General features: G+C 34.2%; 1 long non-coding RNA gene and 1 other non-coding gene across 3 annotated transcripts; both read right to left on the bottom strand.

Moving 5' to 3' along the window:
* Positions 1-2,332: 2,332 nt before the first annotated feature.
* On the bottom strand, positions 2,333-5,146 carry LOC140181729 (uncharacterized). 2 transcript variants are annotated; one of them, XR_011876849.1, is made up of 6 exons: positions 4,108-5,146; positions 3,886-3,916; positions 3,717-3,788; positions 3,471-3,616; positions 3,025-3,391; positions 2,333-2,716 (listed from the first exon to the last, which is right to left on the bottom strand). It is a non-coding gene; the product is annotated as an uncharacterized lncRNA (long non-coding RNA). The 2 variants fall into 2 exon arrangements; XR_011876848.1 differs by having other exon boundaries at positions 2,333-3,391; positions 4,108-5,144.
* A 6,667-nt stretch (positions 5,147-11,813) lies between these two features.
* Positions 11,814-11,921, bottom strand: LOC112774820 (small nucleolar RNA R71). Its single transcript, XR_003189279.1, has one exon. It is a non-coding gene; the product is annotated as a small nucleolar RNA R71 (small nucleolar RNA).

Raw genomic sequence — 11,921 nt, 5'->3', positions numbered from 1 at the left:
GTGTCTTGAGTCTCTGCATGTTTCCTGGCTTTATTCTATGTTTCTGGGACAAAAACTTGGTCAAAACGTGGCCTGAAATCACCCCAGCATTTTCTGTTAATTCTGGAGATCGCGCAGGTCACGCGTACACGTCGTCCACGCGTTCGCGTCATTCAGTGGTTTTCCTTGTCACGCGTTTGCGTCGTCCATGCGCTCGCGTCATTCGTGCAGACTTCAATCCACGCGTTCGCGTCAGGCACGCGCTCGCGTCGCTGCGATTTTCTCCATTCCACGCGTTCGCGTGAGCCATGCGCTCGCGTCAGTGTTCGCTGGTGATCTCCTTAGTTTTTTGTGTACCTTCCATTTTTGCAAGCTTCTTCTCTATTTTCCAAGCCATCCCTGCCCTATGAAGCCTGAAACACTTAACACACGGATCACGGCATCGAATGGTATAAAGGAGAATTAAAATATACTAAGTAAAGATCTTTAGGAAGCAAGTTTTCAACTATAGAATAATACTAGGTAGGAATTATAAAATCATGCAATTAGTATGAATTAGTGGGTGAAGATTTGATGAAACCATTCAATTAAACACAAGATAAACCATAAAATAGTGGTTTATCAATATGGTATGTCGTAATTGGTGCTTGAAATTGACAAATCATTGACCAAGTCTAATGGTCATCAAGCCCAACTAATCAAGCCCACTACCATCAACACAATAACTCACAAGGATTAGATTCAAAGGGAGCAACGAAGATCACTAGTGATAGTTAGTTAGAAAGTGTATTTGATTATAATTTGAATTTTATTTGAATTTGTAATTTAGGATAGATTATAAATAGAATGAACCTTTGTAATGGAAACATTTTTTTCATTTTTTTCACACTTCACTTTCTACCTCTTTCACATTCTCATACTCATTTTATAATTCTTTGAGATATGAGTAGGTAATTCTCTCTTCATTGGGAAAAAGAATTTTGTTGAATTTCAATAGATTAATGTAATTAATTCTTCAACTTCAATTCATCTTTCAATTACTTTTTTAGAAAGAGTCTTCGTTTTTCATGAAAGATCTAAATCTATCGTAAGATAATTTAAATCCAAATTGGGTTTTATGATCACTTGAAAAAGTGAATTCATGAAATCAAGCTTGAAAACTCTTTCTCTCAATTCTCATTATTATGGATTTGGATTTACTAGGTGGCATTGAATCAATCCTATCTAGATTTTAAAGAATTGTGTGGTGATAAGTCAGAGAATATGTCTCATCTCTTCTCATGAGCAATTGATCAAGGAATTGGCAATTGATCAAATTAAGAGAAATTGAATTACCAAGAAATTAGAATTCAATTACTTATAATTTGTCAAGAAATCAATGATTACATGATTGAAGTGGAGATGAGAGCTATTGATCTTGAGAACTCAACATCTTTCTACCCCAATATCCTTCCCATCATTATCTTCTTATCTTACTTTAAAATTATCTTTAATTGATGCATTTACGTTGATTATTTACCTTACACTTTACTATTGCTTTTATTCACTTTAATTCTTGCCATTTACATTCTAATTATTTACATGCTTGCAATTTAACTTTCAGTCGTTTACATTCCCTTCATTTACATTCAAGACATTTATTACTTTCATTTACTTCTTTATCAAGTCATTTAAATTTCAGCTTATATTATCAATTGTTCATCATCCAAATTTGAATTGTCTAACTAGAATAATCAACTCACTACAAAAAATTCTGGTAAAAATGGCGGTTTTTTTGGTATTTACGGCGGTTTCGTAAAGCGACGTAATTCTGGATGCCATTCGGGTTATTACGGCGGTTTTCCGAAAATCTCCACAATTCCCTGTTAAAACGGTGGTTTTTGAATAGGTTAAAACAGTGGTTTTTGAACTGTCGTTATTTCCAGGGTTAAAATGGCGGTTCTTGGATAGGTTAAAATGGCGGTTTGAACCGCCATTATTACCCTGACAGAGTGGCATTTTGGTTGGTTAAAACGGCAGTTCAAACTGCCGTTATTTCCAGGATTAAAATGGCGGTTTTTGGATAGATTAAAAGGGCAGTTTGAACCGCCATTATTACCCTGACAGAGTGGCGTTTTGGTTGGTTAAAACGGCATTTTTGAACCACCATTTTTACCCTGACAGTAGCGTTTTGGTTGGTTAAAATGGCATTTTTGAACCGCCGTTTTACCCTGACAGTGACATTTTTTTCGTTTAAAAAAAAATATTTACTGTTATTTTATCGCGTTAAATAAATAATTTTGTGATTAAAATTTCACAATAGCAATAAATCATAATCTATAAATGAAATATTATATAACTCATAAACAAAATATTAATATAATATATAATTTTTTATTATTGAAAATCAAAAGTAATAACTCCTATACAAAACCTTGTCTTACTAAACTTACCAAAATACAAGCATTGCAATAAACACTAATCATTCAAATCTACCATCCAGTTCCCTAAACTATGTTAATATCTAATAATGTATTTAAACCATCTAATAAGTGCTGTTTTTACTACTTAGAATATGAATATACAAGACAAATAGCTTAGCTAAGTGATGATGAATAAGATTTGGAGGCCAAAAGTTTCCTCCTTTCGTAATTAACTTTAAAACAAGCCTGCCTTAGTTTCTTGGTCTCTTGTGTGAGTTTCATCCCGAAAACTTGTTCCAACATCTTTGTTTCTTACTCCATCTTGTAAAGAGAATCTGAGATAGAAAATGACTCAAGTTCAGAAAACGATCATATACTAAGTGTATATGTATACAAAAAAGATGGAATACGCTCTAATTATATATGGATATGAATGACATATGGAAAGCAGAAAAAAATAATTAAGATATATATATATATATATATACTGAAGCTAATTAAGCATATATATTATTGATCTTTTGGGTACATTATTATAAGGTGCAGGGATGAGAGAAAATCCAAAGAATGAAAGCACAAAGGAAAAGCACAAAGGGTATGAGATGAATGGCCTTTTCTCCTTGGGACTTATAATTAGACTTACCATTAATAAGATCGGTGATGCTCTCCTTCTTGCAATAATAATGCAGAGTACAGATTACTATTATGTATTACTGGCAATCTAACTGAAGCTGTAGTTGACAAATCAATGAAGAACTCACCAAAAGCTCTTGACACACTGGAAGATCTTTGCATATTTCTTTGGAGAGAAAAACTTCACTAACAAATATTTGTACATAAACTGATGATAAGGTGAATTCTTTTTTATATATAGAGCGTCAGGGAAATTGCAATTTGCATTCATTCAGCACAATGCATTTATTTAAAGTGAAATTGGAAATAACAAAATTGAGAGAAGCAGATACCTGGCAGCTTCAATCTCAGTATCAAAGAGGCCCAGATAAACGTACCTAATAAAATAAAATAAAATTGAGGGTAGCTTAGCAAAATAGATGAAATTGAAGGGGAGGGGGGGAAGAGGGGGCATACTTTTTGCCTAGAAATTGGCCCATACAAGCCTCCCATCTTCCACACTTGTGCAAGGTAACGCCTCTATATTTGGAACTTCCTCTTGGAAACCCAGTGCTTTGTCACCGAAGCACGTGCACAAATTCTTTCTTTGTCAAATTCATCATCTATTTATTATTTTACACAACACACCACCGTAATGTATCAAACTTGGAGAATAGAGATGCAAATCAAATGAATGAATTAATTAATTGATGAATCACCTACTTCAAGTCTTCTTCGTAGTCTTCTATGTTGAAGTTAATGTCAGCCTCCACTCCACGGAACTTAATTGCCACTCTATCATAAGCACCATCCAAAGCAGAAAAATGAATTAATACAAAAAGAAAGAAAGGTGAGGAGAGAGAAATATATATATGCTAGCTCGCTCACTCACCGAGCAGCTGCATGTGCGGTGTCAAATCCACCTGCACAAATTTTACCCAAACAAAATAGAACCAATTACTTCAGCCAGCATATTCATTATTGCAAGCATAGATGCAATAAAACAGTATCTTTGTGTATGCATCAGTTTATTGCCAGAAATTTTGGAGGAATTTGAAAGTTAAATAGAATGGAAAGTGGAAGCCAGTAAACTACTTGTCAGGGAACAACAAACCTGAATATGGTCATCAGGAAGTAAGACTTTCTGTGCATTTAGACATCTGCAGGTTGAAATATAACATGATTCCAGATATAGTGAAAGTTAAATCCAAGGATATAACAAATTAATAATATTGGAATAACCTTTCAAAAAGTTCTTTTGAATCTTTTAAATTGCAAGATGCTTGCAGGGTCAGAGCTAAAGATTCAGCTGTAATAACTAGACAACAAAATATATTTAAATGATTCCAATTTCTAAGAAGCAAAATAACAAAAACATAGAGTGCATTATTACTAAATGTTTTTCTTCTCCCTGTAATAGTTAATATCTTCTTCTTCTAGTGGTCGATCATCTCTCTCTCTCTCTCTCTCTCTCTCTCTTGCTTGGTGTCTCCGGCAACCCAAAGCAGCACGTGAACGAACTTCGATGGAGGATGCAGACGTGCACTCTTAGATGGATAATAATAAAAATTCCCGTGTTAATTGTTCATTACCCTGCAATCTTTGTTCTCTTATCTTTTCTGAAAATCCATTCATTTTAGATGGAAGGGGTGGTTAGAAGGATAGAATTTCTTGAAAAACAAAGGGATTTCCTTGGTCTGAAAGTATACAGTTAACCTTTATGTTAGAATTCTTCTCTTTCAGATATTTTCCTGCACCAGTGATGGTACCACCAGTACCTATCCCGCATACAAGCATGTCGACTTTTCCTAAACCAAGATATAAATAAGTACAAACTGAATGCCTAAACCAAGAAACCCAAAGAGATTGTAAACGAACTGAATGCAATATGACAAGAAATTGTAAGGCAAAATTAATTAAAAAATTAGAAGAGGTAGCATGTAATCATACACAAAAACCAGAAGACTAATGCACTAAAAATTGGATGCAAAATTTTGTTCCTACTAGTTCCTAAAAATAAGATAAGAATAACTATGCTTCATTAATTGCTTTTCTTTTATCTATTTTTTCTTTTGTGAGGATCACTTGTCCCCCAAACCTCATGTCATTCTTCTGAGCTTTATTATATTCTTTTTATCAAAGTTAAACAGCAAAACTTTGTCAAAAACTTTTAAAGAACAGAGAGCAAGCTAAAAGGTAGCATTAGACACAGGGTTTGAATAATCTTTTTTGTTTCACCTATAAAAGAATAAATTTATTTAGGAAGTCAACAAATAGAAGTACGAAATATTGAATGAAAGAAAACTATTATAGAGTTTTACAACTATGTAACTCTACAAAAGTATTAAAATATTATACAAACTGCAGGGATAAAACACATAGCTAACCTTAAAACTTCTTATGTCTTTAGTCTTCCCAGGTTCTGGACTCACAGTTTCATGCCTCAACTTTCCTTTTTCTATAAGGTGAATTTTTCCATAGGGAATAAATTTACAAGATAGAACTCATCAAACTGACAAAATACACATCAACTTGTATTTTTCAAAAGTTGAGCATGTCAACTACTCTACATCAAAATTGTAAGAAAATTTTAAATTTAAATACCTACTGCACTAATTCTCCCACTTGATGCAAGGAATTGGCAAGAGCTGACTTTTCAACATTTGGAATTCTAATTAACGTCACTATTGCAATATAATTAGCATGACTAGTTCCTCTCAATTCTCTCACTTGCCGCTGTATAAGGCCCAAAAGCTTTACAAAAGAAAAAGTCCAATTAGTAATTCATGAACAACTAGAAAATCAGTATCAATAAAATAAGAAGATCAATATAGATGTATCAAAACTATGCTCTATTTAGCACATTTCATGGTTGTCATATTTCTATTGTAGAATATGCACAAGATCTTTTTCCCTTTTCTTTTGTATATTTTAAGTTTTCATGAAAGAATTATTTTGTAAGTGTAGGAGAAATCAAAGATAACTAGGGGTGGCAGTAGAACCCAAACCCGCGGGTACCCGTCCCTCCCCTACCCGATCGGGGCTGGTTTAAACCCGACCCGGAGCGGGGCGGGTTCATATCGGGGCAGGTAGTTGAACGGGGCGGGGCAAGGTCGGGTTCAGGATAAACCCACCCCTACCCGCCCCGGAGTGCACATATATAAATACATAATTTTTGGGATTAGGGTTCAGTCTTCATATCTCACCCACTGCCACTTACCTTTAGTTCCCAAATCCCAACCCTCAACTCACACCTCTGCAGACTTCATCTCTTCTCCAAGGACGCCGCCCTCTTCAGCTCTTTTCCAAGGCCGACCGCCTCTGCTCAGCTGCACCAGACCACCAGTCAGTCGCCGTCAAAGCTCGCCCATCACTGCAGCCGGCGGCGTCGTCACAGCCACCGTCGGTCACCTTATCGCTGTCCCTCATCGAGCTCACATCGGCGTCGCTCCCACTTTTCTTCTCAACGTCACTGTTCTCACCGTCACTATCCTCGCCGGCTCGCCTCTCCAGTCTGCGATCTCTGGTCTCTGCTCGCCTCTCCCTCATCGTCTTTCTGCTAACTGGTAAGCACTCCTCTCCGACTCTCTTCTTCAGTTTTTTTTAAGTTAATTTTTATGATTTATTTTTTATGTTAAAATAGTTAAATTAGACTCATAATATTATTTATGATTGTTGTTGATAGTTGATAATCTGATTTTGTGGTGTTGATGGTTGATTTTGTGATGTTAATTATTGATGCTTTGAATTTTGATTTTGTGTTGTTGATGTTTTAAATCTGTGAATCTAATTTTTTATTTTGTGTTGTTGATGTTTTAAATCTATAAATATGTAAATCTGATTTTTTATTCATCTCATCTGCAACAATTTTCCTTTTGGATGCAACACGCAGTTATGGATTATGCTGCTTTTCAGTTATAAATGAATAGGGCAAAACATATGGTGCTAAAGCTTTTTTTTTCATTTTCATAAGAAATATTACTTGAAACTACACTCCTAAAAGATTTCTTCAATGCTTTCCTGATCAAACTCCCATTTTTTTTAATTTAATTCTGCGTATTATTTTTATGATTATGTCTTGTTCATTATTTGTCTCATTCAATTGTGTTGATTTTCATTCCTTGCTTCGGCTTCAATTCTTTTCTGTCGTTCGTTTGATTTGTCCGTATTATTCCTATTATATCTCGTGATCTGATTAGCTTGTATTCAGCATGTTGTGTGGAAAATTGGATTATCATTGTTAAAAAAACATTGAAATTTCTCTGTTCTTAGTATGAATTTAATGTAAATGGATTTTCATTGTTAAAAAACATTGGAAGGACCTATTTTTTATTGTTTAAGAGAGCATGTAGTTTTCTTATTTGAAACACTGAACATTTAGCTTTTGAGTTGGAGCTGAAATGTGTCAGTATAATAATTGAAACTAATGAATTCTTTGTTGGATGTTAATTATAACTGAGATTTTTATTTTGAATGAATGGCAGAGATGGGTGAGGAGGTGAAAGCAATTGTTCCCGAGTCTGTGCTTAAGAAGCAGAAGAGGGAGGAGGAATGGGCCTTGAAGAAAAAGGAGGAGTTTAATGCTGCAAAGAAGAAGAGAGTTGAGAGCCGCAAGCTCATTTACAGGAGGGCAAAGCAATATGCAAAAGAATACCAGGAGCAGGTTGCATTTCACCTTAATATATTTTCCTTTTTCTCTATTTTAATGTTTGTTTCTGTTTCCTTTATTACTTAATATTTATTTATGTTAATTTTTTACATAATACTAATTAATTTATTAATTTCTACCTCTTTTGAATTTTAGGTTTGAATCTTGACCTTCAAACCTTTAATGATGATGAAGATATGAAAAGTGATCAAGAATAATGATTGAAGACTCTTTTGATGTAATTTCTTTATTATACTATTAAATTTGTAGTGATGAAACATTAATTTTTTTTTTAATTTCAAGTTATTTGACACTGTTGCTTCTGTTTGTATCTTAATTTATATATAAATGTGTAAAAATTAAAATTTTATTTAATTTTTATAGGGGTGGGTAGGGGCGGGGCGGGTACCCGTGGGGGCGGGTTAGGGTAGGGTGATGAGCGGATAATTTATACGCTTTTTGGCATTGTTTTTACATAATTTTCACTATAATTTAGTTAGTTTTTAGTATATTTTTATTAGTTTTTAATTAAAATTCACATTTCTGGACTTTACTATGAGTTTGTGTGTTTTTCTGTGATTTCAGGTATTTTCTGGCTGAAATTGAGGGACTTGAGCAAAAATCAGATTCAGAGGTTGAAGAAGGACTGCAGATGTTGTTGGATTCTGACATCCCTGCACTCAAAGTGGATTTTCTGGGGCTACGAAACTCCAAATGGCGCTCTCTCAATTGCATTGGAAAGTAGACATCCAGGGGTTTCCAACAATATATAATAGTTCATACTTTGCCCGAGTTTAGACGATACAAACTGGCGTTCAACGCCAATTCCATGCTGCATTCTGGAGTTAAACGCCAGAAACAGGTTGCAAAGTGGAGTTAAACGCCAGAAACAGGTTACAAACTGGCGTTCAACTCCAAGAGAAGTCTCTACACGTGTAAAGCTCAATGCTCAGCCCAAGCACACACCAAGTGGGCCCCAGAAGTGGATTTCTGCATCATTTACTCATTTCTGTAAACCCTAGTAACTAGTTTAGCATAAATAGGACTTTTTACTATTGTATTTACATCTTTTGGAACATCTTTAGTTTCATCTTTAGATCATGTTTGGGGGCTGGCCATTCGGCCATGCCTGAACCTCCATCACTTATGTATTTTCAATGGTAGAGTTTCTACACACCATAGATTAAGGTGTGGAGCTCTGCTGTTCCTCATATATTAATGCAAAGTACTATTGTTTTTCTATTCAATTCAAGCTTATTCCTATTCTAAGATATCCATTCGCACCTAAGAACATGATGAATGTGATGATTATGTGACGCTCATCATCATTCTCACTTATGAACGCGTGCCTGACAAACACTTCTGTTCTACATGCAAACAAGCTAGAATGAGTATCTCTTAGATATCTAATACAGAGGACCGAGTCCGAGATATTAGAATCTTTGTGGTATAAGTTAGAACCCATGGACGGCCATTCCTGAGATTCGGAAAGTCTAAACCTTGTCTGTGGTATTCCGAGTAGGATTTGGGAAGGGATGGCTGTGACGAGCTTCAAACTCGCGAGTGCTGGGCGTAGTGACAGACGCAAAAGGATAGTAAATCCTATTCCAGTATGATCGAGAACCGATAGAAGATTAGCCATGCAGTGACAGCGCATTGGACCATTTTCACAGAGAGGATGGGATGTAGCCATTGACAACAGTGATGCCCTACATACAGCTTGCCATGGAAAGGAGTAGGAATGATTGGATGAAGACAGCAGGAAAGCAGAGGTTCAGGAGGAACAAAAGCATCTCTATACGCTTATCTGAAATTCTCACCAATGAATTACATAAGTATCTCTATCTTTTTTTTACATTCTATTTATCTTTTAATTATTAAATATCCATAATCAATTGAATCCGCCTGACTGAGATTTACAAGGTGACCATAGCTTGCTTCAAGCCGACAATCTCCGTGGGATCGACCCTTACTCACGTAAGGTTTATTACTTGGACGACCCAGTGCACTTGCTGGTTAGTTGTGCGAAGTTGTGACAAAGTGTGATTCACGTTTGAGAGCACCAAGTCTTTGGAGCCATTGTTGATGATCGCAATTTCGTGCACCAAGTTGTTGGCGCCGTTGCCGGGGATTGTTCGAGTTTAGACAACTGACGGTTCATCTTGTTGCTCAGATTAGGTAATTTTATTTTATTTTTAAGCTTTTTATTTCTTATTTTCGAAAAATACAAAAAAAATTTCTTCTTTTTCGTTTTTCCCAAAATAATTTTCGAAAAAAAACCAAAAATTTGATGTTTCTTGTTTGAGTCTTGAGTCAAATTTTAAGTTTGGTTTCAATTGCATGTTTATCTCTTTCTTGCATTTTTTCGAAAATTCATGCATTGCATTCTTCATGATCTTCAAGTTGTTCTTGATGAATCCTCTTGTTTGATCTTCATATTTTCTTATTTTGTGTCTTTTCTTATTTTTTATATGCATTTTCAATTTGTTTGTGTCTATACATGAAAAATTTTTAAGTTTGGTGTCTTGCATGTTTTTCTTTTCTTAAAATTTTTTTCAAAAATAAGTTCTTGATGTTCATCATGATCTTCAAAGTGTTCTTGGTGTTTATCTTGACATTCATAGTGTTCTTGCATGCATCATTTGTTTTGATCCAAAATTTTCATGCATTGAGTCTTTTTGATGTTTTTCTCTCTCATCATTAAAAATTCAAAAATAAAAAAATATCTTTCCCTTTTCTTCTCATAAAACTCGAATATTTGACTTGACTTTTTCAAAAATTTTTAAAATCTAGTTGTTCCTTATGAGTCAAATCAAATTTTCAATTTAAAAATCTTATCTTTTTCAAATCTTTTTCAAAAATCAAACCTTTTTCATTTTTCTTTCATATTTTCAAAAATTTCAAATTAATTTTCAAAATCCTTTTCTTATTTTTAGTCCATATTTTCGAATTCAATGCTAACAATTAATGTGATTGATTCAAAAATATTAAGTTTGTTACTTGCCTAATAAGAAAGGTTCAATCTTTAAATTTTAAAATCAAATCTTCTTGTTTCTTGTTAGTCAAGTAATCAACTTTAATTTTCAAAATCAAATCTTTTTAAATTTCTTTTTCAAAATCTTTTTCAAAATAAGTTTCAATCACATCTTTTCAACATCAATTTCAAAATTCTTTCTAACTTCTTTTCTAACATCTTATCTTTTCAAAAATTAAGATTCAAATCTTTTTCAAACTAATCCTATCTTTTTGTTTGATTCTTATCTTTTTTCAAAACTACCTAACTAATTCTATCTCTAATTTTCGAAAATCACATCCCTCTTTTTCAAAATTCAATTTTAATTAACTAATTGTTTTAAATTTCAATTTAAATTAATTTCATTTTTCTTTCTAATTTTCGAATTCTAACTTTGATTTTAAATTAAAAATAAAAATACTTTCATTTTAATTTATTTAATTTTCGAAAATTCTTCTCCCTCATCTCTTTCTAATTATTTATTTATCTACTAATACTTCGCTTTCTTAAAAATTCGAACCCACTCCCTCTTTCTATGTTCGAATTTCTTTTCTTATTCTACTCACATAAAGAAATCTCTATATTGTGACATAGAGGATTCTATATTTTCTGTTCTCTTCTTTTTCATATGAGCAAGAACAAGGATAAGAACATTCTTGTTGAAGCTGATCCTAAACCTGAAAGGACTCTGAAGAGGAAGCTAAGGGAAGCTAAACCTCAACTCTCTGGAGAAAATCTGACAGAAATTTTCAAAAAGGAAGGAGACATGGTCGAAAATAATAATAATGCAAGGAAGATGCTTGGTGACTTTACTACACCTAATTCCAATTTACATGGAAGAAGCATCTCAATTCCTGCCATTGGAGCAAACAACTTTGAGCTTAAACCTCAATTAGTTTCTCTGATGCAACAGAACTGCAAGTTCCATGGACTTCCATCAGAAGATCCTTTTCAGTTCTTAACTGAATTCTTGCAGATCTGTGATACTGTAAAGACCAATGGGGTTGATCCCGAGGTCTACAGGCTTATGCTTTTCCCGTTTGCTGTAAGAGACAGAGCTAGAGTATGGTTGGACTCTCAACCTAAAGATAGCCTGAACTCTTGGGATAAGCTGGTCAAGGCTTTCTTAGCCAAGTTCTTTCCTCTTCAAAAGCTTAGTAAGCTTAGAGTGGATGTTCAGACCTTCAGACAAAAGGAAGGTGAATCCCTCTATGAAGCTTGGGAGAGATACAAGGAACTGACCAAAAAGTGTCCTTCTGACATGCTT

The sequence above is a fragment of the Arachis hypogaea genome, chromosome 18, assembly GCF_003086295.3.
Source record: "Arachis hypogaea cultivar Tifrunner chromosome 18, arahy.Tifrunner.gnm2.J5K5, whole genome shotgun sequence".
Taxonomy (NCBI): domain Eukaryota; kingdom Viridiplantae; phylum Streptophyta; class Magnoliopsida; order Fabales; family Fabaceae; genus Arachis; species Arachis hypogaea.
The sequence above is the reverse complement of the archived record's forward strand: the minus strand, read 5'-3'. Positions and strand labels throughout refer to the sequence as shown.